This window comes from Sminthopsis crassicaudata, chromosome 3 (genome assembly GCF_048593235.1).
Source record: "Sminthopsis crassicaudata isolate SCR6 chromosome 3, ASM4859323v1, whole genome shotgun sequence".
NCBI lineage: Eukaryota > Metazoa > Chordata > Mammalia > Dasyuromorphia > Dasyuridae > Sminthopsis > Sminthopsis crassicaudata.
Window position 1 is genome coordinate 286,735,890 of NC_133619.1, and position 25,546 is coordinate 286,761,435.

Here is a 25,546-nt window from a genome sequence, read left to right on the forward strand (position 1 = left end):
AAGTATTTTAGCTGCTTGTTGGCAAAGGTGATGTCCATCTTCATCTTAGCTTCCTTTGCATCCCAGGGAGTGTAGATGGTTTACTATGTTTCCCAAAATGATTTTATTTCCAAGAAATTGCCCCACAGGTCGAAATATCTGTCATAGAGTGTTTTAGATTTCAGTGACATTTTAACTTTTGCAGTAAAGAAGCATGCAAGTCGTTAGCCCTTCGAGTTGATCATACATATTTGGGGGGAAGGAAGAGGTCCTAGAAACCTGTACCTGTGTCATTGTAAGGAACCACATGAGAAAACTATCACTTTCAAAACTTGTCTGATTTATGCATTTGACTGCTTCTTTGGTTTGTTATTGGATATTTTTATACTTACAGATATATTGGAATCGTATTTTCATTACCGTCATAACAACACACCTGAGTCAAACAGGATAAAAGATGAGAAAAAGTGAGCTTCCCTTCTTCCCCAAACACTTTATTCCAATTAGCTCTGTAAGGAGGACCTCAAAAGGTTCAGAATACCTTCATTTTTTTAGAGAAGAAGATACCTTGTATAAAGAATGTACATACCTTCAAATGGAAGGGACATTTCCTTGAAATTTAGAGGTCTCGAATTCAAAAATAGACTTCTCATATATCACCAGCAACATTTCCTTCTTTTAAAATATTTGCATAGTCACTGGGTTGTGACTATGAGTTGTGGAGTATCAGACACTTATTTTTAAGGGTTTCAGATTCGAACTGAAACTGAACTCAGGCCTCCTGACTCCAATGTCTGGTGCACTTTCCAATGTCCCTTCTAGCTGCTGTAACATTATGTTTTACTTTAAGTATAAGTATTTTTCTACATTCTCTATTATCATATTGACTGATTAGAAACCATATGATGCTTCAGTCATTCCAGAGAACAGAATTTTTGGAGGTAATATTCCTTGATTGGGGAGAAGATATGTCTCTTAAAGCAGTGATTGAGTGAAATGGGATTAAGAAAGAAAGTGGAAGCTTAATTGTAGCTCTTACCCCATAGCACTTAAAGCAAAAATAAGTTGAGTAGAGAGGGATCTCTACCTGAGAGGACATTAACTCACACCACAGTAAAAAAGTGCTTGATGACAGGAAAATCGGACCCAATAATTCAGGCATTCAAATACCTAAGGATTGTTAAATTGCCACAAAAATACTATGAAATTTACAATTAACTTGCCATATCCTATCCCCTGCTTTATGCTTATAATCTCTGAAAAATTTCGGGATATTTCTCCTTCTCAACATCTTGGCTGTAGAGGAGAAATCCATGATGTCCCAACTGGGTCAACTTTGCAATTCTAAATATCCAGGTATTAGGTTCATAGACACAAATTCTCACTTTCCTTTCATCAGTGTAAAAAAAAAAAAATGCTTCCGGGAATGGCAGCTACCTTGGTGTGAGCTATATTGTGAATATGAATTTTATATTTGGAGCTTTACAGATTCTCTGTGTCACACTGAAGAGCACTCATGCAAATGTAAATGATGTTTTGTTTTAGAAAAGATCTTAAATCTAGTTAGGCCTTTCTAGACTCTTTTAGAAAGAGGATTAATGTTTCATTTTCTTCTTCTTTCTTTTCACTTCATTCCTTGCTGAAATATAAAAAGTAATGAAAGTGAAGAAAGCAATTGGTCATCTGATGAGGGTGAGTCCTGCCACTTATTTTGTGTATTTGTTGATTTCAGTATAGTGAGATCATAAGAAGATTATTGAATGTTTTTAGAAAAACTAGTTTATTGCAAAAAATAATACAAACCCATGCAACTGGATAAGAAAACTACAGAGTGAACACTGAGATGTGGCCAGCTATAAACTGGCCAGGATTCAGTGTACATAACGATAAATTGCCAATTTCTTCAAAATGTATATATTTATACATGAAATTATATTCCTGAAAGTACATCTTTCTCCCCTGCAAATAGCTCTTTTGTTCAGCTGTGTATTTTTTTAGTTTATAGTTTTTGCTACTTTTTTTTTTGTTTCCTCTGAACACCATATCAAGTTGGAATTAAAAATTGATATATTTATGAATATAAAGTAAGATAAATTCATATATTTTCATATTATACACATACACATAACTCTCCTTTACACATACACACACGTTTCCTACAACAGTTAAGATTGCTTGAATTCCTCCCCGAATCCTCCAATGATAGCAATTCTGAGCAAACAGCAACCTTAATGAGTGAAATGAGCATGCTTAGGAGGGTCTTCCCTTAGTAGAGAACACTAAAGTATATTTGTCAGTTTCCAATTTAGAAATAATTAAGAGAAACATTCAATTCTATGAAATATCTAAAGTCTCAAAGTTTTTGCTGCTTCAGTCTTTTTCTTCGCACCAAAATGTCTCATACAGGCTGACTTGAGCAATATGGTCAGCATTTGAGTGTCCTTTGCTCTCCCCCTTTTTATTTGTCAGGGGTATGTTGTGCTCTAAATTACACTAACAAACTCCATGTTTGGTCATATTATGCATTGAGTGGATTCTGTAGATTATTGACACACACTGATAATCATATCTTAGGAGAAAAAGTATTTTAGCTGCTTGTTGGCAAAGGTGATGTCCATCTTCATCTTAGCTTCCTTTGCATCCCAGGGAGTGTAGATGGTTTACTATGTTTCCCAAAATGATTTTATTTCCAAGAAATTGCCCCACAGGTCGAAATATCTGTCATAGAGTGTTTTAGATTTCAGTGACATTTTAACTTTTGCAGTAAAGAAGCATGCAAGTCGTTAGCCCTTCGAGTTGATCATACATATTTGGGGGGAAGGAAGAGGTCCTAGAAACCTGTACCTGTGTCATTGTAAGGAACCACATGAGAAAACTATCACTTTCAAAACTTGTCTGATTTATGCATTTGACTGCTTCTTTGGTTTGTTATTGGATATTTTTATACTTACAGATATATTGGAATCGTATTTTCATTACCGTCATAACAACACACCTGAGTCAAACAGGATAAAAGATGAGAAAAAGTGAGCTTCCCTTCTTCCCCAAACACTTTATTCCAATTAGCTCTGTAAGGAGGACCTCAAAAGGTTCAGAATACCTTCATTTTTTTAGAGAAGAAGATACCTTGTATAAAGAATGTACATACCTTCAAATGGAAGGGACATTTCCTTGAAATTTAGAGGTCTCGAATTCAAAAATAGACTTCTCATATATCACCAGCAACATTTCCTTCTTTTAAAATATTTGCATAGTCACTGGGTTGTGACTATGAGTTGTGGAGTATCAGACACTTATTTTTAAGGGTTTCAGATTCGAACTGAAACTGAACTCAGGCCTCCTGACTCCAATGTCTGGTGCACTTTCCAATGTCCCTTCTAGCTGCTGTAACATTATGTTTTACTTTAAGTATAAGTATTTTTCTACATTCTCTATTATCATATTGACTGATTAGAAACCATATGATGCTTCAGTCATTAAAGAGAACAGAATTTTTGGAGGTAATATTCCTTGATTGGGGAGAAGATATGTCTCTTAAAGCAGTGATTGAGCGAAATGGGATTAAGAAAGAAAGTGGAAGCTTAATTGTAGCTCTTACCCCATAGCACTTAAAGCAAAAATAAGTTGAGTAGAGAGGGATCTCTACCTGAGAGGACATTAACTCACACCACAGTAAAAAAGTGCTTGATGACAGGAAAATCGGACCCAATAATTCAGGCATTCAAATACCTAAGGATTGTTAAATTGCCACAAAAATACTATGAAATTCACAATTAACTTGCCATATCCTATCCCCTGCTTTATGCTTATAATCTCTGAAAAATTTCGGGATATTTCTCCTTCTCAACATCTTGGCTGTAGAGGAGAAATCCATGATGTCCCAACTGGGTCAACTTTGCAATTCTAAATGTCCAGGTATTAGGTTCATAGACACAAATTCTCACTTTCCTTTCATCAGTGTAAAAAAAAAAAAATGCTTCCGGGAATGGCAGCTACCTTGGTGTGAGCTATATTGTGAATATGAATTTTATATTTGGAGCTTTACAGATTCTCTGTGTCACACTGAAGAGCACTCATGCAAATGTAAATGATGTTTTGTTTTAGAAAAGATCTTAAATCTAGTTAGGCCTTTCTAGACTCTTTTAGAAAGAGGATTAATGTTTCATTTTCTTCTTCTTTCTTTTCACTTCATTCCTTGCTGAAATATAAAAAGTAATGAAAGTGAAGAAAGCAATTGGTCATCTGATGAGGGTGAGTCCTGCCATTTATTTTGTGTATTTGTTGATTTCAGTATAGTGAGATCATAAGAAGATTATTGAATGTTTTTAGAAAAACTAGTTTATTGCAAAAAATAATACAAACCCATGCAACTGGATAAGAAAACTACAGAGTGAACACTGAGATGTGGCCAGCTATAAACTGGCCAGGATTCAGTGTACATAACGATAAATTGCCAATTTCTTCAAAATGTATATATTTATACATGAAATTATATTCCTGAAAGTACATCTTTCTCCCCTGCAAATAGCTCTTTTGTTCAGCTGTGTATTTTTTTAGTTTATAGTTTTTGCTACTTTTTTTTTTGTTTCCTCTGAACACCATATCAAGTTGGAATTAAAAATTGATATATTTATGAATATAAAGTAAGATAAATTCATATATTTTCATATTATACACATACACATAACTCTCCTTTACACATACACACACGTTTCCTACAACAGTTAAGATTGCTTGAATTCCTCCCCGAATCCTCCAATGATAGCAATTCTGAGCAAACAGCAACCTTAATGAGTGAAATGAGCATGCTTAGGAGGGTCTTCCCTTAGTAGAGAACACTAAAGTATATTTGTCAGTTTCCAATTTAGAAATAATTAAGAGAAACATTCAATTCTATGAAATATCTAAAGTCTCAAAGTTTTTGCTGCTTCAGTCTTTTTCTTCGCACCAAAATGTCTCATACAGGCTGACTTGAGCAATATGGTCAGCATTTGAGTGTCCTTTGCTCTCCCCCTTTTTATTTGTCAGGGGTATGTTGTGCTCTAAATTACACTAACAAACTCCATGTTTGGTCATATTATGCATTGAGTGGATTCTGTAGATTATTGACACACACTGATAATCATATCTTAGGAGAAAAAGTATTTTAGCTGCTTGTTGGCAAAGGTGATGTCCATCTTCATCTTAGCTTCCTTTGCATCCCAGGGAGTGTAGATGGTTTACTATGTTTCCCAAAATGATTTTATTTCCAAGAAATTGCCCCACAGGTCGAAATATCTGTCATAGAGTGTTTTAGATTTCAGTGACATTTTAACTTTTGCAGTAAAGAAGCATGCAAGTCGTTAGCCCTTCGAGTTGATCATACATATTTGGGGGGAAGGAAGAGGTCCTAGAAACCTGTACCTGTGTCATTGTAAGGAACCACATGAGAAAACTATCACTTTCAAAACTTGTCTGATTTATGCATTTGACTGCTTCTTTGGTTTGTTATTGGATATTTTTATACTTACAGATATATTGGAATCGTATTTTCATTACCGTCATAACAATACACCTGAGTCAAACAGGATAAAAGATGAGAAAAAGTGAGCTTCCCTTCTTCCCCAAACACTTTATTCCAATTAGCTCTGTAAGGAGGACCTCAAAAGGTTCAGAATACCTTCATTTTTTTAGAGAAGAAGATACCTTGTATAAAGAATGTACATACCTTCAAATGGAAGGGACATTTCCTTGAAATTTAGAGGTCTCGAATTCAAAAATAGACTTCTCATATATCACCAGCAACATTTCCTTCTTTTAAAATATTTGCATAGTCACTGGGTTGTGACTATGAGTTTTGGAGTATCAGACACTTATTTTTAAGGGTTTCAGATTCGAACTGAAACTGAACTCAGGCCTCCTGACTCCAATGTCTGGTGCACTTTCCAATGTCCCTTCTAGCTGCTGTAACATTATGTTTTACTTTAAGTATAAGTATTTTTCTACATTCTCTATTATCATATTGACTGATTAGAAACCATATGATGCTTCAGTCATTCCAGAGAACAGAATTTTTGGAGGTAATATTCCTTGATTGGGGAGAAGATATGTCTCTTAAAGCAGTGATTGAGTGAAATGGGATTAAGAAAGAAAGTGGAAGCTTAATTGTAGCTCTTACCCCATAGCACTTAAAGCAAAAATAAGTTGAGTAGAGAGGGATCTCTACCTGAGAGGACATTAACTCACACCACAGTAAAAAAGTGCTTGATGACAGGAAAATCGGACCCAATAATTCAGGCATTCAAATACCTAAGGATTGTTAAATTGCCACAAAAATACTATAAAATTCACAATTAACTTGCCATATCCTATCCCCTGCTTTATGCTTATAATCTCTGAAAAATTTCGGGATATTTCTCCTTCTCAACATCTTGGCTGTAGAGGAGAAATCCATGATGTCCCAACTGGGTCAACTTTGCAATTCTAAATATCCAGGTATTAGGTTCATAGACACAAATTCTCACTTTCCTTTCATCAGTGTAAAAAAAAAAAAATGCTTCCGGGAATGGCAGCTACCTTGGTGTGAGCTATATTGTGAATATGAATTTTATATTTGGAGCTTTACAGATTCTCTGTGTCACACTGAAGAGCACTCATGCAAATGTAAATGATGTTTTGTTTTAGAAAAGATCTTAAATCTAGTTAGGCCTTTCTAGACTCTTTTAGAAAGAGGATTAATGTTTCATTTTCTTCTTCTTTCTTTTCACTTCATTCCTTGCTGAAATATAAAAAGTAATGAAAGTGAAGAAAGCAATTGGTCATCTGATGAGGGTGAGTCCTGCCACTTATTTTGTGTATTTGTTGATTTCAGTATAGTGAGATCATAAGAAGATTATTGAATGTTTTTAGAAAAACTAGTTTATTGCAAAAAATAATACAAACCCATGCAACTGGATAAGAAAACTACAGAGTGAACACTGAGATGTGGCCAGCTATAAACTGGCCAGGATTCAGTGTACATAACGATAAATTGCCAATTTCTTCAAAATGTATATATTTATACATGAAATTATATTCCTGAAAGTACATCTTTCTCCCCTGCAAATAGCTCTTTTGTTCAGCTGTGTATTTTTTTAGTTTATAGTTTTTGCTACTTTTTTTTTGTTTCCTCTGAACACCATATCAAGTTGGAATTAAAAATTGATATATTTATGAATATAAAGTAAGATAAATTCATATATTTTCATATTATACACATACACATAACTCTCCTTTACACATACACACACGTTTCCTACAACAGTTAAGATTGCTTGAATTCCTCCCCGAATCCTCCAATGATAGCAATTCTGAGCAAACAGCAACCTTAATGAGTGAAATGAGCATGCTTAGGAGGGTCTTCCCTTAGTAGAGAACACTAAAGTATATTTGTCAGTTTCCAATTTAGAAATAATTAAGAGAAACATTCAATTCTATGAAATATCTAAAGTCTCAAAGTTTTTGCTGCTTCAGTCTTTTTCTTCGCACCAAAATGTCTCATACAGGCTGACTTGAGCAATATGGTCAGCATTTGAGTGTCCTTTGCTCTCCCCCTTTTTATTTGTCAGGGGTATGTTGTGCTCTAAATTACACTAACAAACTCCATGTTTGGTCATATTATGCATTGAGTGGATTCTGTAGATTATTGACACACACTGATACTCACATCTTAGGAGAAAAAGTATTTTAGCTGCTTGTTGGCAAAGGGGATGTCCATCTTCATCTTTGCTTCCTTTGCATCCCAGGGAGTGTAGATGGTTTACTATGTCTCCAAAAATAATTTTATTTCCAAGAAATTGCCCCACAGGTCGAAATATCTGTCATAGAGTGTTTTAGATTTCAGTGACATTTTAACTTTTGCAGTAAAGAAGCATGCAACTCGTTAGCCCTTCGAGTTGATCATACATATTTGGGGGGAAGGAAGAGGTCCTTGAAATCTGTACCTGTGTCATTGCAATGAACCATAGGAGAAAACTATCACTTTCAAAAATTGTCTAGCAATCTTTCTGATTATGCGTTTTACTGCTTCTTTGGGTTGATATTTGAATTTTTTATACTTACAGATGTAAAGAATTTTCACTTGGGATTTCATCACAAGAACACCCTTGATCCACTAATAATAGAGGATGAGCAAAAGTGAGCTTCCCTTCTTCCCCCAAATTTTATTCCAATTAGCTCTGAATAGACGACCTCCAAAGGTTCTGAATACATCCACTTTTTAAAGGGAATAATATATCTTGGAAAGAATTTACATACACCCAAATGCATGACTAGAAGTGACTTTTGCTTAAAACATAGATATCTCTGTTAAAAAAATAATTTTGCCCCTTATATTAGCCACATCATTTCCTTCTTTTAAAATATTTGCATAGTCCCCTGGGTTGATATGTGTTGTGGAATATCAGACACTTATTTTTAAGGATTTGAGTTTCGAACTGAAATTGAACACAGGCCTGCTGACTCCAATGTCTGGTGCTCTTTCCAATGTGCCTTCTAGCTGCTGTCCAATTATCTTTTATTTGAAGTATTTTTCTACATTCTCTATTATCATATTGACTGATTAGAAATCATATGATGCTTCAGTCATTCCGGAGAACAGAATTTTTGGAGGTAATATTCCTTGATTGGGGAGAAGATATGTCTCTTAAAGCAGTGATTGAGTGAAATGGGATTAAGAAAGAAAGTGGAAGCTTAATTGTAGCTCTTACCCCATAGCACTTAAAGCAAAAATAAGTTGAGTAGAGAGGGATCTCTACCTGAGAGGACATTAACTCACACCACAGTAAAAAGTGCTTGATGCCAGGAAAATCGGACCCAATAATTCAAGCATTCAAATACCTAAGGATTTTTAAATTGCCACAAAAATACTATGAAATTCATAATTAACTTGCCATATCCTATCCCCTGTTTTATGCTTATAATCTCTGAGAAATTTCGGGATATTTCTCCTTCTCAACATCTTGGCTGTAGAGGAGAAATCCATGATGTCTGAACTGGGTTAACTTTGCAATTCTAAATATCCAGGTATTAGGTTCATAGACACAAATTCTCAGTTTCCTTTCATCAGTGTAAAAAAAAAAAATGCTTCTGGGAATGGCAGCTACCTTGGTGTGAGCTATATTGTGAATATGAATTTTATATTTGGAAATTTGCAAATTCTCTGTGTCACACTGAAGAGCACTCATGCAAATATAAATGATGTTTTGTTTTAGAAAAGATCTTAAATCTAATTAGGCCTTTCTAGACTCTTTTAGAAAGAGGATTAATGTTTCTTTTCCTTCTTCTTTCTTTTCACTTCATTCCTTGCTGATAAATAAAAAGTAATGAAAGAGAAGAAAGCAATTGGTCATCTGATGAGGGTGAGTCCCGCCACTTATTTTGTGTATTTGTTGATTTCAGTATAGTGAGATCATAAGAAGATTATTGATTGTTTTTAGAAAAATTAGTTTATAGCTGGCCACATCTCAGTGTTCACTATGTAGTTATGTTATCCAGTTGCATAGGTTTGTATTATTTTTTGCTAGTGAACACTGAGATGTGGCCAGCTATAAACTGGCCAGGATTCAGTGTACATTACGATAAATTGCCAATTTCCTCAAAATGTATATATTTATACATGAAATTATATTCCTGAAAGTACATCTTTCTCCCTAGCAAATAGCTCTTTTGTTCAGCTGTGTATTTTTTTAGTTTATAGTTTTTCCTACTTTTTTTTGTTTTCTCTAAACACCACATCATGGTGGAATTACAAATTGATATATTTATGAATATAAAGTATGATAATATAAGTAAGCTAAGTTCATATATTTTCATATTATACACATACACATAACTCTCCTTTACACATACACACATGTTTCCTACAACAGTTAAGATTGCTTGAATTCCTCCCCGAATCCTCCAATGATAGCAATACTGAGCAAACAGCAACCTTAATGAGTGAAAAGGGCATGCTTTGGAGGGTCTTCCCTTAGTAGAGAACTCTAAAGTATATTCGTCAGTTTCCAATTTAGAAATAATTAAGAGAAACATTCAATTCTATGAAATATCTAAAGTCTCAATTTTTTTGCTGCTTCAGTCTTTTTCTTTGCACCAAAATGTCTCATAAAGGCTGACTGGAGCAATATGATCAGCATTTGAGTTTCCTTAGCTCTTCCCTCCCCCCCCACCCCCCGCTGTGATTTGTCATTGGTATTTTCTGCTCTAAATTACACTAACAAACTCCATGTTTGGTCATATTATGCATTGAGTGGATTCTGTAGATTATTGACACACACTGATAATCACATCTTAGGAGAAAAAGTATTTTAGCTGCTTGTTGGCAAAGGGGATGTCCATCTTCATCTTTGCTTCCTTTGCATCCCAGGGAGTGTAGATGGTTTACTATGTTTCCCAAAATGATTTTATTTCCAAGAAATTGCCCCACAGGTCGAAATATCTGTCATAGAGTGTTTTAGATTTCAGTGACATTTTAACTTTTGCAGTAAAGAAGCATGCAACTCGTTAGCCCTTCAAGTTGATCATACGTATTTGGGGGGAAGGAAGAGGTCCTAGACATCTGTACCTGTGTCATTGCAATGAACCACAGGAGAAAACTATCACTTTCAAAAATTGTCTAGCAATCTTTCTGATTATGCGTTTTACTGCTTCTTTGGATTGACATTTGAATTTTTTATACTTACAGATGTAAAGAATTTTCACTTGGGATTTCATCACAAGAACACCCTTGATCCACTAATAATAGAGGATGAGCAAAAGTGAGCTTCCCTTCTTCCCCCAAATTTTATTCCAATTAGCTCTGAATAGAAGACCTCCAAAGGTTCTGAATACATCCACTTTTTAAAGGGAATAATATATCTTGGAAAGAATTTACATACACCCAAATGCATGACTAGAAGTGACTTTTGCTTAAAATATAGATATCTCTGTTGCAAAAATAACTTTGCCCCTTATATTAGCCACATCATTTCCTTCTTTTAAAATACTTGCATAGTCACTGGGATGTGACTATGTGTTGTGGAATATCAGACACTTATTTTTAAGGGTTTGACTTTCGAACTGAAATTGAACACAGGCCTCCTGACTCCAATGTCTGGTGCTCTTTCCAATGTGCCTTCTAGCTGCTGTCCAATTATCTTTTATTTGAAGTATTTTTCTACATTCTCTATTATCATATTGACTGATTAGAAATCATATGATGCTTCAGTCATTCCGGAGAACAGAATTTTTGGAGGTAATATTCCTTGATTGGGGAGAAGATATGTCTCTTAAAGCAGTGATTGAGTGAAATGGGATTAAGAAAGAAAGTGGAAGCTTAATTGTAGCTCTTACCCCATAGCACTTAAAGCAAAAATAAGTTGAGTAGAGAGGGATCTCTACCTGAGAGGACATTAACTCACACCACAGTAAAAAGTGCTTGATGCCAGGAAAATCGGACACAATAATTCAAGCATTCAAATACCTAAGGATTTTTAAATTGCCACAAAAATACTATGAAATTCATAATTAACTTGCCATATCCTATCCCCTGTTTTATGCTTATAATCTCTGAGAAATTTCAGGATATTTCTCCTTCTCAACATCTTGGCTGTAGAGGAGAAATCCATGATGTCCCAACTGGGTCAACTTTGCAATTCTAAATATCCAGGTATTAGGTTCATAGACACAAATTCTCACTTTCCTTTCATCAGTGTAAAAAAAAAAAATGCTTCCGGGAATGGCAGCTACCTTGGTGTGAGCTATATTGTGAATATGAATTTTATATTTGGAGATTTGCAAATTCTCTGTGTCACACTGAAGAGCACTCATGCAAATGTAAATGATGTTTTGTTTTAGAAAAGATCTTAAATCTAATTAGGCCTTTCTAGACTCTTTTAGAAAGAGGATTAATGTTTCTTTTCCTTCTTCTTTCTTTTCACTTCATTCCTTGCTGATAAATAAAAAGTAATGAAAGAGAAGAAAGCAATTGGTCATCTGATGAGGGTGAGTCCCGCCACTTATTTTGTGTATTTGTTGATTTCAGTATAGTGAGATCATAAGATGATTATTGATTGTTTTTAGAAAAATTAGTTTATAGCTGGCCACATCTCAGTGTTCACTATGTAGTTATGTTATCCAGTTGCATAGGTTTGTATTATTTTTTGCTAGTGAACACTGAGATGTGGCCAGCTATAAACTGGCCAGGATTCAGTGTACATTACGATAAATTGCCAATTTCCTCAAAATGTATATATTTATACATGAAATTATATTCCTGAAAGTACATCTTTCTCCCTAGCAAATAGCTCTTTTGTTCAGCTGTGTATTTTTTTAGTTTATAGTTTTTCCTACTTTTTTTTGTTTTCTCTAAACACCACATCATGGTGGAATTACAAATTGATATATTTATGAATATAAAGTATGATAATATAAGTAAGCTAAGTTCATATATTTTCATATTATACACATACACATAACTCTCCTTTACACATACACACATGTTTCCTACAACAGTTAAGATTGCTTGAATTCCTCCCCGAATCCTCCAATGATAGCAATTCTGAGCAAACAGCAACCTTAATGAGTGAAATGAGCATGCTTTGGAGGGTCTTCCCTTAGTAGAGAACTCTAAAGTATATTTGTCAGTTTCCAATTTAGAAATAATTAAGAGAAACATTCAATTCTATGAAATATCTAAAGTCTCAATTTTTTTGCTGCTTCAGTCTTTTTCTTTGCACCAAAATGTCTCATAAAGGCTGACTGGAGCAATATGATCAGCATTTGAGTTTCCTTAGCTCTTCCCTCCCCCCCCACCCCCCTCCGTGATTTGTCATTGGTATTTTCTGCTCTAAATTACACTAACAAACTCCATGTTTGGTCATATTATGCATTGAGTGGATTCTGTAGATTATTGACACACACTGATAATCACATCTTAGGAGAAAAAGTATTTTAGCTGCTTGTTGGCAAAGGGGATGGCCATCTTCATCTTTGCTTCCTTTGCATCCCAGGGAGTGTAGATGGTTTACTATGTTTCCCAAAATGATTTTATTTCCAAGAAATTGCCCCACAGGTCGAAATATCTGTCATAGAGTGTTTTAGATTTCAGTGACATTTTAACTTTTGCAGTAAAGAAGCATGCAACTCGTTAGCCCTTCGAGTTGATCATACATATTTGGGGGGAAGGAAGAGGTCCTAGACATCTGTACCTGTGTCATTGCAATGAACCACAGGAGAAAACTATCACTTTCAAAAATTGTCTAGCAATCTTTCTGATTATGCGTTTTACTGCTTCTTTGGATTGACATTTGAATTTTTTATACTTACAGATGTAAAGAATTTTCACTTGGGATTTCATCACAAGAACACCCTTGATCCACTAATAATAGAGGATGAGCAAAAGTGAGCTTCGCTTCTTCCCCCAAACTTTATTCCAATTAGCTCTGAATAGAGGACCTCCAAAGGTTCTGAATACATCCACTTTTTAAAGGGAATAATATATCTTGGAAAGAATTTACATGCCCCCAAATGCATGACTAGAAGTGACTTTTGCTTAAAATTTAGTTATCTCTCTTGCAAAAATAACTTTGCCCCTTATATTACCCACATCATTTCCTTCTTTTAAAATATTTGCATAGTCACTGAGTTGATATGAGTTGTGGTGCATCAGAAACTTATTTTTAAGGGTTTGAGTTTGGAACTGAAATTGAACACAGGCCTCCTGACTCCAATGTCTGGTGCCCTTTCCAATGTGCCTTCTAGCTGCTGTCCCATTATCTGTTATTTAAGTATTTTTCTACATTCTCTATTTTCATATTGACTGATTAGAAACCATATGATGCTTCAGTCATTCCAGAGAACAAAATTTTCTGAGGTACTATTCCTTGACTGGGGAGAACACATGTCTCTTAAAGCAGGGATTAAGAAAGAAAGTGGAGGCTTAATTGTAGCTCTTGCCACATAGCACTTAAAGCAGGATCTCTACCTGAGAGGACAGTAAAAAAAGTTCTTGAGTCCAGGAAAATCGGACCCAGTAATTCAAGCATTCAAATACCTAAGGATTGTTAAATTGCCACAAAAATACTATGAAATTCACAATTAACCCCTGCTTTATGCTTATAATCTCTGATCAATTTCAGGATATTTCTCCTTCTCAACATCTTGGCTGTAGAGGAGAAATCCATGATGTCCCAACTGGGTCAACTTTGCATTTCTAAATCTCCAGGTTGTAGGTTCACACACCCAAATCCCCAGTTTAATTTCACATGTGTAACAAAGCCCTCTGGGAGCACCAGCTACATCTGTGTTCTCACATAATTCCAACCTATTGATCATCTTTTATGTACTTTAGACTGTGATTACTCTGAGAAGCTGCACCTCGCAAAAGAAATGCTTCTCTTTGAATTAAGTGTCTTTCTATTTCAAGAAATATTTCTGAGTCTATTCAAAGACAATCAAATATGCTGCCCTTTAGCTCTTTAGTTTACAAAGCTAAAATAAAAAGGAACAAATTGACATTGCTAAACTTTTTATTTTAAAGGAGAGATTCTTTTTTTTTCTCTCTTTTTGTGTCTGAGACTGAACTGACTTTAGCTAAATTCCCTTGGTTGTCATAGCAAAACTGTCCCTGGATTGTCCCTTCTCTCTTCTCTTACTCTTTTCCATTCTTCACTCAGGCTCTTAGCTCTTAACTTTATCTTCCTTTCATGAACCTGGTGTTCAGAAGATATTGAAGATTTCTTGAGACCAAGACACACTTTTTATTTGGGGGAGTTGTTCTATAATGTTTTATTCCACACACATTTATAATCTATTGCCAGCCCCAGTGTTATTCCTCCTCATAAATACCAGTGTATGGAAGAAGAAATCAGTATCACTGAGTAGACCTTAGGTTCCTGGGGAAGTGACCCATCTGTCCTCTGACAAGGGAAGTGCTTGGCAGATAGGAAAAAGGCCTGAAGATACACCAGAGGCAGCCGGGTCGCAGAAATTTTTTAACAGGTTAGGGAGGAATAGGATTGGGTCAAGTTTGAAAGCATTGATTGAAGGAATTCTCCTATAGAAGGAAACTACTTCCATTCCCCCAAAGCAGTTGGGAACCTCCATGTCAAAATCTTTTCATACCTATGGAGTCCACCCAGAGCTGCAGTGACTTAGTCCATATTCAAGCAGCAAATATACATGTCAGGCTCAGAAATGCACTCTGCTCGTCCTCACTAAGTTGTCAATTCTTCTCTAAATCACGTTGAACTTCTCTGAACTCAGTTTTCCCAGGAGGAGGAGGATTGTATAAGAGACACTGGTCTCTAATTGTTTCCAGAACCACCTCCTTCCCCTTCCCCAATCCTCTCTACACTCTGTGATTGAGTTGGGACTTGACAGCAGGAAAACAATTCTTGTCATTGGTTTTTGTTTTTTTGCTGGCAAGTTCTCGACTTATCATAACTTTGTGAACTTCTTTACCTTTTAAAACTGCAGTTATCTGGCCCAGACACACAAACCCCTGCTTTAAGTTCACCAATATAAAGAACCCCTCAAGAGCAGGCTAGATGTGATGTGTACTATGGATGTGAACATTATTCTTGGAGACATGCCCTGACTCTCCCACAATAAAAAGGATTCCTTTTCCAGGTCCCTACAAATGTAAACAATGACTTTTTACAATGCCCTTTGCTCAAATTGAGCCTATCTGCCATTGTAAGTGAAGATTTACCTTTCATGTTTTTGATTCCTTTCAAGGATATAAGAAATCCCAGATAAGGAAAAATACACCCTCTCAAAGTAGTTAATGCACCTTCTTTCCAAAAATGTCAGATGCCTAGAGCACAGAGAGTGTAAGTGATCTCAGTGTCCACCCACAAGTCCATGTGTTAAAAGACATGAAGGTATGAAACTGAGACTGGGCCCTTCTGTCTGGGTGACATTAGGACAGCTGATTAATTTGAGTGAGCTTCCTTTTTGTGAGCATTTTCATGAGCTTTAATAGATTGGATGGGTCCTGTCTGACACAGCAGAAAAAAACAAAGCTCCTTTTTACATTCAGAAGCTTGTTTCATGTCTTACTTCAAGGTTTGTAGAACTTCATATGTTTAGTTCCACATGGTCAACTCCTAGAAATTTCTTTAAATCCCCTTGTGGATATGAATACTCTCAAAATTCTTTGAACATTTCTAATGGAAAAGACATCATCTTTAGCAGATTAGATGTATGAGAGATACTTAGAATGTGAAAATTTATTCTTAAAGGTATATGATTTGGCTTTTCCATAATCAACTGGATTCTCTTGCAAGGACTTTCCAGATATAAAAGAATGTGAAAGAAATAATTTTCTGAAATGTCATGTTGATATTTTCTTTTAAAGCCTGGATTTCATGGTGGTTGTTTTCATTTGCTATTCTAGGCATGTTTCTTTAAGCTACGAACCCAAAATTATTGAAGAAAGCATGCCTAATGAGAATGGTAAGTTTCTTCATTTTTGAAATACATCATTTAACCCAATTTGAAACGGATTTTTAGCAAGTACAACCAAATCTAGAGAATTTTTTTTTAATTTTTAAATTTTTTATTTTTGAGGAGCTCTCCTTACAAATAATTAATCATTGTCTTTGACTCAGGATTATTCAGCAAGTACAATCCATGTACTGGAACTTCCAAAGGTCACTCTAGTCCATAACAGGAGAGTCCTTCCCTGAAGCTGATACTCCAGTTAGTGCTACACTGTTTTTCCTATCCCTTTCTAACCCTACTACTTTCCCTTCTCCCCAAAATTTATTTATGTCGCGCTTGTCATCGTTAACTTTCCTTTTTCTATTGCCAGCAAGAGGACCTTGGTGTGGATACTTGAGTATTTGTGTTCAGCTACAGGATAAATTCTAAGTAAAGATTTGTGTAAATACTCAGGGAAATTGTTTTTCATGGCCTTGTACAAGGCAAAGTAAGCTCATTCAGACACTCATGTCCTCATTTCTTCTTTCCTTCCCTAGCACCCCTGGCAGAATAGTTGTTATAGATGTACACTGAATTGGTTTTAATTCAGCGGGAAGAAATACAACCTGACATAAAAAGTTTAACTTTGGCCCCCTTTTCAGGATTTGACTGTATTTCACTTATTACTCACCAGAGCTGATAATCACTACTTTTGGAGAGGTAGAATTGTAATAAAAATCTCAGAGATTATAATAATACCAATGTTTTATGTAGAAAGCTGTAAGGTTAATTAAAACTTTCTCATGAGTTGTTTTCCATAGATTTTCTAAATATTTTCTAAATAATCTTACTATGATTGATATTAATCTTTTTTATTTATTCAAAACAAAATACACATTTAGAGAAAGACTAGAAAGGAAAACAAAACCAAACATTGTTTATAAGTGCAGTGAAACCTGAGAGGATTCAAAATATGTAACAATTTCTATTTCAAGAAACCATATATCATAATAGAACAGATCCCTCTTTTCTTTCTTGTGGGTTATGTTTTTGATCGGTGCTCTACACTTTCACTTTACTCTTTTTTCCATTTTTAAATCCCCCTATTTCCCAAATAAGGCTATAAATTAACCCCCTAAGAATAGAGAGATGTGCGTATTTGTGTGTAGTGTGCACACACACACACACACACACACACACACACACATATAGTAGTGACATAATGTAGATTTCTCTTGATTTAGTCTTCAAATTTGGTTGTTGTCTGAGATCAGCGATTACTAATCTTCTTTTTCTTTCTTAATAAATTCTATTCCTGATCCTTATTGTACCTGTTTATTTCTTCTGCATGCTAACTCTTCTACTTCTAATCCTTAACTTTCCTTGTTATTTCATATAATTTACCTCCCCCTACCCATAAGTCCTTGCCTTATTTTCTCCCCCAACCACCTTTTCCATTTCTCTTTATCCCTGTGCTGTTAACCTACATACCTTGTCACTGCCATATATCTATACAACCTTCTACATCTCACTTTATCATGGCATATATGACATATTTATATCTATGTCTATCTATCTATATACACACATATACATGTATATATAGATACATATATGTATGCATATATATAAACACACATATGTGGGTGTGTAAAATATATACATATATGTATGTATGTATGTATGTATGTATGTATTGTTCCCTTTTTAACCCATATTCCTATTTTGAGTAGGTTTTCAGAACTACTAGTTCTTCTCCTAGCTCTATATCTCTCTGTCAATTCTTCATCTGGATCTCATTTATATAGAATCATTATAATTTTTATCTTTTACTAGATAGTTTTATTTTTTACTCTTCGATAATACTCAGCTCTATCCCAATCTGTCTTTTAGCCTACCTCATGACTGATGGAAATCTGAAATATATGGTACACAATTCCATGTACCATAAAAAACATTTTCCATAAAAACTTGTCCTTGAGTCACTTGAAATTAATCTTTGATGTCGGTTCTTCTCTGTTATTTAAGTTTGCCTTTAGTTGAGACAAAGTCCTGGAAATCTTCAAGTTCATGGAATGTCCTTTTTTATTCACATGTTAATTTTGCTAGATAGGATATTTTTGGGCCCAGGCCTAGTTCTTTTAACTGTCAACAAATATTATGCCAGGATCTACAGTGTTTTTAAGGCAGCTGATAATTTCCGTACAACTCTAAATGGACTTCAAGCATATTTGAATTCCATTTTTGGGGTTTTATTTTGTTTCGTTTTGGATTGTTGTTTCTTATAAATTTTTTTCTGTGATTTGGGGGTTTTAAAAGGTTGAGTCACACAATAAATATGTGTGTATTGTTTTTGTTTTTGTTTTGTGGTTAGTTTTTGCTGAGGCAACTGGAGTTGAGACTTGCCCAGGGTCACACATCTGGGAAGTGTGTACTGTGAGAACTAGGTCTGAACTCAGGTCCTCCTGACTTCAGAACCGGTGCTCTATCCTTCGCGCCACTTAGCTGCCCCATCCTATGTGTGTTGTTTTATGTAGAATCTTCTTGGAATGGTCTACTTTCCCCACTAGGACAATTGTCCTCCAAGACAATTTTCTTTAATTTCTTGCACTATTTTGACAAGGTACTTCTTTTGGTGACAGCTTTCAGGTACAATCCACTTATTTTTAAATTTTCTTTTCTTAATATACTCTCCAGATCTGTTGTTTTTCTTATGTTTCACATTCTCTTTTATCTTTTCATCCTCTCTGTTTTGTAATTTCTTGGTCTCTTATACATTCACTGCCTTCTCCTTCCCCGACTGTTATTTTTATAGAATTGGGTTTATTATTTTATTCTTTTTTAAGGATATATCTCATTTTCTATTGGGTTTAACTATGTTATTGAATGGTTATTAATTATTTTTTAAATTTTTTTTCTCAAATCTATCAGATTTTGGAAGTCTTTTTTGCATTTTTCTATACATTCTTTGCAGGTACGTAGCCATTGAGAGGCTTTTTAAAAAAAAAACCTCAGTGTTCTCATCTAAAGATGAACCCTACTCTTCCCTATTCCCATAGTAAATTTCTATGGTTGGGTGCTTTCTTTTTTTGGCATCTGTTCATTTTTTTTAATGGAAAAAATAGGTGTTGCTCTTACCTAGAACCCCAAACCAAAAGCATCGCTCTCCCGCCCCCAGCAAATGTCTGCAGCCAACAGTCTTCCTGCTCCTCTGGAGAGCTTGGAATTTTATACCCTACTCTTGCATCTTCCCAGAATATCCTCCATCTGCTACTATTTTTAGGGAATATAGTCTTAGGGAAAAAGCCAGAGAGCAGCAACTAGAATCACTCAGAGTAGCAGTCAGTGAAGTGAGTGAAGCTGGATTTGAATTTAGAGAATGTCCAGTCCAACATCAGTGGCACTTTATGCATGAGGCCATCTGGCTGCAGTGAAGCTTGATTCCTCCCCAAAGAGATGCCTCTTTTAGATGACTGTCACTTGGGACACACATGTATTGGTATATAAAAAAAGACATTATTTGGATCCGCATGATTTGGATAGACAACCTGGATAGAAGGCATTTTATGAAAGAGATTTTATCTTGAGTTCTGTAACTTAAGCTGCCCTCTTGCTTGGTATTGTGAATTCCAGCACATTTTTGGAGAACCACTCAGTTTTCTCTGAGAGATTAATCACCTGGCCAACTGAGCCTGGCCTTAGAAGCCTGGTTGGATAAGCAAGGGTCCAAATGCAAATAGATGCACCTCCTTGGCCAGCCTTTTGAGGCTACTTCACATTCTGCTTCATTTTAATGATATTAGCAAGGTGAAATTAGACTGTTAAATATTTGGCTAAGTGGATTATGCTTTTGAATATCCCAATCCTGCTTTCTTGGTGTGAAATTGCTCCTTGCCAGGGAAAAAAGTTCCTGAAAAACAGCACAGATCATAAACAAATAGTGTTAGTGAGATGGTTGCAGGCCATATTGTTTAGCTCCCCTTTGTGCAGTGAAAAAAAGCCTTAGAGCATACTAGTTAGTCACCCATCTGGGACTTCAGTTCTCCTGTCTCACACTGGAGGGATATGGCTTTCCCTCGTCAGTTTTTCCTCCCTGTGGCTGCTGTTTCTTGCAAATACTAATCGGACACTTTTTGTGTTTCCCTCATGAAATTATTCTTATTCTTTGACTCAGTAAAAGAAACCAAAAGAAAAACAGATAAAAAAAGAACAAAAGATAAAAAACAAGAGAAGAAAGAGAGACAAGAAGACAAAGATAAAAAGAATAGTATATTGGCATTATTTACTAGGTAAGTTCTTTCTATATTTATAACAAAAATTCTTATTGAATAAAACCCATTTCTACCTACTTGGCCCTTGTAAGCCTTAACCACTTTTTTTTTTTCTTTTTTGTCTTACATTCCCTTTTACTATTACAGTCCCTCTTAATTCCTAAAGTGATTGATAGGTGTTCATGCTTTCTGTCTCTCTTTATCTCCTTCCATGCCTCTTTCTGCCTTCCTTCCTCCCTCACCCTGTTTCCATAGGCCCCCTATCTCCTTCCCTTCCTTTCTTTGCCTCTGTTTTTCTCTCTCTCCCAGTCTCTCTCCCACCCCTCAACTCCTAATCCCCATCTCCTACTCTTATACAACACAAACATTTTAACCTATTAGTTTACTCTTAGCTTGTTTTTCCTAAATCTAGTCAGTGTCTTAGCTATAAAGTCTATATATATATATAGCTTGATTATATTTTACATAGAGCTCAGAATATGCAGTAAATAAACCTTATAAACTTACTCTGAATTACAGATTATTCCAGTGCCATAAGAAGAATCAAAAGAAGTATATAATCACAGATGTAAAAAGGTATTATTTTATTTATGACACATTAGTAAAAAAATTTAGAATTTATTAGAATGCTGTAGTTTTTAGGCCAGGAAGCTTCCCATGGATTTGTGGGATAAGACAATAAGACATTCCTCTTTATGGAATTCAGCTATTTCTCAGATCTCTGAGGAGATAATGTTCCCAGAGGTGCTTTGTTTCTTGGAGTTGATGTCAATCTTCAGACAAAAAATAAGAGTAACAGGATGGTACCAGTTCCACATAATGAACATATACAAGACACAGATACGCCCAAAACCCCTGGCATACACCCCAATTCCCCCCAACTCCCCACATACTCACACATTGCCCACACACAATCCTGGAAAAGCTATCCTGTTTCTACTACGCCCCCCTCAAAAACATGCAATGTGAAAGACTTGTGTCATCCTAAGCTGTGTTTTTGTCCTCTATTGCAAATTGTAAATTTTTGACAAGATGTTTCATATAAGTATCATTCAGCATCATGTTACAAAATCTTTTCTTCTTTTCCTCTTTAATTTCTTCTCTCAAACAGGAATGAAGCTAGAGAAAATGCTCAAACAAACAAAGCACTGAAAAGCTGTTTTTGTAGAGGGATGTTCAAATGTTGGAGAAATTAAAGCAAATGTCAGAAATTATACCCATAGTTGTCATCTTAAATGTAATGTGAAAATTGAAACATTCTAACCAGTCAGTAACCATTTCTTAAAGCCCACCTATGTGCTAATACACTATGCTCAGTGCTGAAAGTGGAAAGAAGCCAGAGTAGCCAGGAGAGGCAGAGATAGTAGGGAGAGAACTCTAGAAAGAGCTACATTAAAAAGGTTCCAAGCAAATGGCAGCAATGTTTCATTCAGCCATACTGCAATAATTCAGGCAAGACTTGACAGCTGGCACCAGGGTGGTGGGCGGGGTCAGAGGAGAGAAGGGGGCATATGTCAGAAATGTTGCAAAGATGGAATCTCCAGGTGTAAGCAACAGATGGGTTGTGCAAGTGAGAGAGGAGGAGAATTTGAAGATGACATCTAGAGTGTGAGCCAGGGAGACCAGGAGGATGGTGGTCCCCTGGACTGGAGCAGGTGAGTTTGGGAAGGGAGCCATTGTGATTTTTCCATTATGTTAATAAACAATTATTAAATTAGGAGTGTGGTCCTTTTCGTTTGTGTGCTTTCCTATTTCCTCATTTAAGTCGCAGTCTCTGTGGAACATTCAGCCCAACACAAGGGAGACAGATCAAATTGGCCAACTATCCAGGTACCTGCTCCTCCACTTTGAGCAGGACCCATCTAACTAGGAGATGTTAACTCTCTTGCACAGTATAAACAGAATGTAAGCCAGGTGAATTCCAGCCCTAAAGCAGTAAGTCCATGCCCTAAACACCTCAACTGAAGTCTAGGGAAACCAGCTAATGAAGGAGAAAAGCAACCAGGATAGTTCATTTCTCAGACTCCCTTCTGTTTAGAGATGACTCACCCACCCACTTTTGGAAATAATTCTTTGGGAACTCTGGACCAGATTGTAGGCTAGATCAATTTATTTTCAGGAATTGCTAAAATGAACCCATCCTGTATTTTTTTAAATCAACTATAATATTCTCTCTCTTACCTTCCCTAGAGGGAGAACTGCAACTTGAATCTTATAAGGTTTTATTGCCGTCTTTTTTTTTTCCCTTCTAGCAGGTTTTTGGAAGACTGCTTCTTTGTCAGACTTTAAAAGTAGCCAAGCTTTTTCTGTTCCTTTATCTTTTAAATTAGTACAAACAGGTTACAAGTAAGTCCAACAAGAAGTAAAAATAACTTTTCTTTTATGCGACTTTTCTTTTTATTTTTCTTTTCTGCTAAGGACCTTTGCAACATTGAAACAATCAATTGCCAAATTGTATAATCATTGTTCTTAAAACATAACAGAACTTCTTAAAACAAAAAGACAGTCAGTCAAATCACAAACACAGACAGGACACACACAACATTTATGACATGCAAACTAGGGACTAATTCCTAAAGTCTCAGGAGTGCCATGAGGGGAGTTTTCAAGTCAACAATTTCTCCCTCTCAGAAACTCAAATTGAACCTTTTAAAATAGGCTTCCAAATTGCAGTTTGGTGCATTCTCTGCTTTCAAAGAGATTACGCAGATGAAAAAAAAAAAATACCCCAAAAGCAATTATGTGACCAAAGGCACCCAGACCAGTAGTGTTTAAAAAATAAATAAATCAATAACACACTCAGAGCTGTGCTTAGAAACACACATATTTACCGTCCAAAGACACCCCGAACTAAGTCATGTTCAGAGAACACCCAGATTTATGCCACAAGGCAACCCTTTGGCACTTCCCAGAGTTGTATGGCTCATCAGTCCAACATTTTTCGGGGACCCAGATTTGCTAGAAATCAGACCCAACAGAAAACTTTCCCTGCAGGGATTTCAAAACAATTGCTCCACTGTGGCCCAAACAATGGTGTTCATGGTGAGCTCTTCTTGAAACTGAAACTGCTTTTTCTGTGGGATTCTGGATGAAACCAGATGGCTGGCCTTCCTAAAAGAGCCCAGACCCAGCCTCTTCAAGGCTTCCAGCAGAGACCTGTCCTATAATCTCTAATCTTGCTCTCAGATCTCATCTCTTGTGCAGGCCTCCAGCAATGTAATACCAGAGAAACTGAGGTAAAACAAATGTTAGAGGTTTTTAATATTTTAAGACTGGAGAATTGGAACAGGGGTAGCCAGCCAGCTGGATAAGATTTTTGTCTCTAAGCATCCAGCAAGGATTAAGTAATTCCAGAGACTTTTATAAAGCTCCAACAATCAAGGAAACAAAGACAGGGAGGTGGGCAGAACACCCAGTGAGTGGAAATTCCAGGAAAGACTATGACTTGTTTTTTTATCATATTTTTAATTGACAAAACATCTGCATGGGTAAAATTTCAAGTGACCCTTGCAAAAATATGCTGTTCCTTCCCTCCACACCCTTCCTTAAATGAAAAAAATTAAAAATTAAAAATGCCACAACACCCCTACATATTGATAGAAGTCTGGCTTTTAATCCAGTGTATTTCTGGGTTTTGTTTTATGGGAGAATTCATGTCATTCACATTCAGAGTTCAAATGACTGATTCTGTATTTCCTCCAATCCTTTTGTTCCCCAGGCTACACCTTTCTTTCTCTTTTCCTCCCTCTCCATCCTCAGCAGTTTTTTTTTTCCTTCTAAACAGTACCTCACTCAATCTTTCCTCCATTTTATTTATATTTATTCAGTCCCTCCCCCCTTACTTATCTTTTCCCCTTCTACTTCTCCCCTCCCATGTATTAGCCTTCCTTTTCCCTTTTCCCTTCATTTTTATGTTGTTAATCTTTGCTTCTGTATTTAAAGATCAGATGTTCTATTCAACTCTGATGTTTCATTAAACATAATTGAAAATTACGAACAAACAAACCAACAAACCAGGGCAGAGCCAAGATGATAGAGATGATACACACATGATCTAAGCTTTTTCTTGCCCTCAGACACTTCTTTTATGAAACAGAATTCATGCTTGACTGAAAAAAAAAAAACAAGAATATTGGGAATACAACATATCACCAATAGAAGGTATCCTTGGAATTTACCAAAAAGAGGTCTGTTTTTGCTTGTGGGCCAGGACAAAGTTGGCAGTGACAGAAGAGAAGGCAGCTCAATGCTGAGCAGATTGGACAGGGGCAGGGTGTGATCTCAGCAAGTGGAAAATTTGCAGAGAGAACTTTACCAAAGGGCAAGCTACTTTGCTCTGGCAGCAAGCCAGTAGATCAGCAGAGAAGCTACAAACACAAAGGGAAAAGACCATGACCCTAAAACGCTAGAGTATCTCAGGACTTGGACATACCCACCAAGCACCTGGAGTGACTCAGCACCCTCTCAGAGAGCAACCCAATTACTAAGCAGTCACAGCGCAGCCATGGCTGTCCCACTGCTGCTTCACTGCTACCTCCTGTTGTCTGAAGAGCAAGCTAGGTAATACCATACTGCCCAAAAAGCCGACTACAGTTGTCATTTTTTGTTTGTTTGTTTTCTTTGTTTCTTTTTTGTCAAAATGAATAAAAAGTTAAAGTGGGCTCTAACTGTAGATGGCTTCTATATTGATGAAGAATAGACTTCAAACTCTGAGGAGACTAATAACAGATTGTCTCTAACAGATTGTCTCTAGATGAAACCCCAAAGGGGGATATGATCCCATCCCCATCCCCTAGAAGAAAAATGGGAAAAGGAAAGGTAAGCTTGCCAAGAGGGTCTGGATAAATCATCCTACTCATTAAAAGATACAATGG

The 25,546-nt window shown here is 36.0% G+C and overlaps 1 long non-coding RNA gene across 1 annotated transcript; it reads left to right on the top strand.

The window, feature by feature from the left end:
* Positions 1-13,303: 13,303 nt before the first annotated feature.
* Positions 13,304-21,306, top strand: LOC141559499 (uncharacterized). Its single transcript, XR_012487444.1, has 4 exons — positions 13,304-13,377; positions 16,376-16,434; positions 20,576-20,690; positions 21,192-21,306. It is a non-coding gene; the product is annotated as an uncharacterized LOC141559499 (long non-coding RNA).
* Positions 21,307-25,546: the final 4,240 nt, after the last annotated feature.